The sequence below is a fragment of the Marmota flaviventris genome, chromosome 6, assembly GCF_047511675.1.
Source record: "Marmota flaviventris isolate mMarFla1 chromosome 6, mMarFla1.hap1, whole genome shotgun sequence".
Lineage (NCBI taxonomy): Eukaryota > Metazoa > Chordata > Mammalia > Rodentia > Sciuridae > Marmota > Marmota flaviventris.
This window is the reverse complement of record NC_092503.1, coordinates 132,331,819-132,335,637: the sequence shown is the minus strand read 5'-3', so window position 1 is coordinate 132,335,637 and position 3,819 is coordinate 132,331,819. Positions and strand designations below refer to the sequence as shown.

Here is a 3,819-nt window from a genome sequence, read left to right as displayed (position 1 = left end):
CCTGGCCCAAGGTAGGTCTGGCTCCATCTCTCCACAGGCCAACCCCCACCAGAGCTCAGGCCAGACCCAGGACTGAGTCTGCCCATAGGAAACACCTTCAGGAGCTCAGGCTCCTGCTTGATCAGCCAAGGGCAGCTGTGTGGAAGCCTGGGCAAGGGTAAGCCAAGTCCCATCCCACCACCCATAGACCCTTACAGAGGTCAGGCCCAGGCCATATCTGCCCCTGAACTGCAAGTTCAGTGTAAACCCTGTTCCATCCCAACACTTGCTTACCTCCAATGGAGCTCGTGCTCTGCCCTGATCAGCCTATTCCACCTGCACTGGAATCCTTACCTATGGTAAGCTTTGGTCCATCCCACCACTGGCTGGGCTGTTTGAGAAAATACAGAATTATTCAGAGGTGAAATGAGTATATCATGAGAGCTGTAATCTAATGAGGGGATTAATACATTTGGTGGGTTAATAATTTGAAAGGGTTAATGGGTGAAAATTATAGGTGTGTAGGATGTAAGCAGGTCATTGTGGGTGAACTTTTATGTTTATATTTTGTCCGTGGCCAGTGAAGCTCCCTCTCTCCCTCCCTCTCCCTCTCTCCCCCATGGGCCATGAGTTGAGCAACATTCCTCCATCTTCCACCATGATATTCTGCCTCACCTCAGGCCCAGATCAATGAAGTCAGCCTAGCTTTGACTGATCTGCTGAAACCCTGAGTTGAAACAAGGTTTTCCTCATCTAGGTAGTTTGTTTGGTATTTTGGTGACAGTAATGGAAAGCCAACTCACAGAGTGGATAAGAGAGGCACCAGGACATTTGTGTGCTGGAGTGCTCAGCTGAGCATCATGCTTGAGGGATCAGTATCAGTCAGTCTACGGAGAGACACATGATCTGAGGCAGGTCTAGGAAAAGGCAGCTCCAGAGGTACTATTGGAGTGTACTCTATTGTCAAACCATACCAAGATGTATACAGATAAAAATAATCATTGTCTCAGTTTCCCTACAAAATTTTCCTTCACCTACAAAGATATATATTTACATTTATATTAATATAGACAAAAACAAATGGTGTTTGAATTATGAAATAGTATTATGTGGTACATTTTCATGAAGCTTGGTTTATCAATTAACAGTTTCTCCTGGATGAGCCAAATGGTCCATCACAGACATATAACTCATTTTCTATTTAGAACACCATAAACTGAGATTGTAATTTAATTTGCATTGAAATTAAACAGTGTTAAAACAGAACAGAATTTTTTTTAATCAAACTATGTTTCTATCCAGTAACATGGCATACATGTTCACTTACTGAGGTACTATAATGTCAAGAAGTTTACAATATGCATATTCTAATTGTTTATTAAATGTCTCTTTTTATAGTTTTGTTTTTGTTTTTCCTATTATTAAAAGGATTCTGTGACCCTGTGGCCCTGGGATGTGTGCTGGGGTTTGCAGGAAAGGCCTGCCAGAGTCATGGAGCAGAGCGACTCTATCATGAGCCATCTTGACCCTAGTAAATGCCCCATACAAGTGAGTGTTCTACTTCGGAGATGACTCCATATGATGCCCCTACCACCCAGACACCATGAACAATGGGCTCATGGCCAGGGTCACCATCACAGCCACCATCATTCTCATCTCTGCAAAGGAAGCCTTCCTGGTGTGAACCGACTTCCTCTACTCCCACTTCCTCTTCAGTAATGTTGTGGCTTTCCTCTACAGTGTGATGGGCACCTTCCTGATTGGGGTAGCCATGAGCCAATCCTTGACGGAGCTGGCCAAGTATATGATCAGTTGTCTGCGCCTCAACTCCCTGGCCATCTGCAACCCAGACTGGAGCTGCAACCCAGAACTGGTCAACTGTTCAGTCTATGTGCAGCTGGAGAGGATGTGCAGAGGAACCCTGCCAATGTCACTGAGGCCAGGCTCTCCTCCTTCTGTGGACACTCCTCCTCTGAGATGTAGTGCCTGCTGTTCTTGGCACTGTTCTTGCAGACACAGCTTTATGGGAAGTTGGCACAGCTGCTATGGCCCATTGGGCAGTTCTTTCTGGTGGCCTTTGCCCTGTACATGGGCTACACCCACCCTATTGGACCACAAGCACCACTGCCACGATGTCCTTGTTGGCCTCCTGCCAAGGTCACTGGAAGCTGGCCTCACTTTTCGATAGGTCTCTTCAAAGCCTGACCCTCTCACTTTTCTGCATGACTTCTTCGAAGCCCGACCCCTTCATCCCTGCCTGGAGGAGGTGGCAGAGTGCAAGTCCAGCCTGTGTTTGAAATTGACTGTGGGCGAGGCTGTGCACAACCACTATGGTTGCCTGGCCTTCTTCTGAACCAGGACGGCCAGGTGGTCATCTAAGGGCTAGCCATACCCTGGGCCCTGGTCAGCAGGAAGGCTCAGACAGGACCCAGGTTTCAGGCTAGCAGCAGTGGCGAGCAGTGATCCCATGGTCCAGGTGTTCTGTGGGCTGACCTCCTTGGTTCTTGAACCAAGAATATCCTGGTTCTTGCCCAGGAGCCAGGCACCCCACACTGCATGGTAGGTGTGCATGTGGGTTTCTAGTAAAGCAAATGTTTATTGAGGGCCATGCTTCTGGGATGGCCCACTGCTTCTCTCTGGCCTGCACATGCAGTTATCTCATGCCCAAAGTACCTGAGCAGCAGGCCTGCAGGTTATGGATCCCAGGGCTGTGGCAGGAAGGAGGTCTGGTTGTGGAGGCCGTGGGCTGAGTGCACTGAGGGAAGGCAAGCCATTGGTGCACAGCCAGGCATCATAGCCTTCAGTGGCTTCAAAGACCAGCCAGATTTGCTCCACTTCCTGAGTCTGCCCTCTCCCATCCTCAACCCTCTATATGTCCCCAAGGTCTCAGAGCCTCTCTATGTGTAATGAAAATTCTGCCTTCTGAATTGCCTGTCCAGCAATCCCCCTCACCCCTGCACAGATCAGGGTTCCAGGCCCTATAGGAAACACTGTCCATTCATTCCCTGTGCCCCCATGGGACTCTGGTGTGAGCCCTGCAGTCCTGATCCTGTCAACACACCTGGTTCTGAAGATGCATGCTGGGTTGATGCCTCTCAGTCATTTCAGAGTTTGCCTTTCAGTGGGAGACTGAGTCATAAATTTTGTTTTTTACCAAAAATATAAAAGAATAAAATTTGTTTTCCATTATATCTAACTGGTTATCTCTTGAATGTTTGCCTTTATTATTGACCATTATCTCTTCCATCCTTGGTAAGAAGATTATATATATCCATGCTTGTATTATATAATTTGAGTAATTAGCCAACATTTTGTCACCGTAATGAAATACTGGAGGCAGGCTACTTATGAAGAAAAGAGGTTTATTTAGCTCACAATTTTGGAGGTTCAAGAACATGGTGGAGCACCAGCTCAGTACTGTACAGAAAAAGCAGCAGTCAAGATATCAGCACATTTGGATCAGTTTCCTGAATCTCCAGTCCTGCAGTGGTGATGTGAATGGGTACAGATGTATGCCTGGACAAAGTGTGGGCTGCATTATAGGAAAAGTGCACTGGGCTTGAAATCCCATTATTTTTTCACATACAGTGAGCAAGTCTATTTCTTGCCTCAGAAGTAGAAATTAACTCATCTCTCAAGGTTGCTCACTGTAAAAACAACCCTGATAAAATGATGGGTAGGAAAAGATCATAAAATTGCATATTTATCATATCTAGCAAGACATGTGAGAATGTGAGAGACCCTTGTAGGAGTCACCTTCAACACTAAGCCTCAGCTTTCTTGTGATGTTAATAAGAAAGTTTAGCTATTAATAAGAAAGTTTAGCTATTATAAGTCACT

The 3,819-nt window shown here is 46.3% G+C and overlaps 1 pseudogene; it reads left to right on the top strand.

The window, feature by feature from the left end:
* The first annotated feature begins 1,486 nt into the window (after positions 1-1,486).
* Positions 1,487-2,332, top strand: LOC114079487 (phospholipid phosphatase 2 pseudogene; annotated as a pseudogene).
* Positions 2,333-3,819: the final 1,487 nt, after the last annotated feature.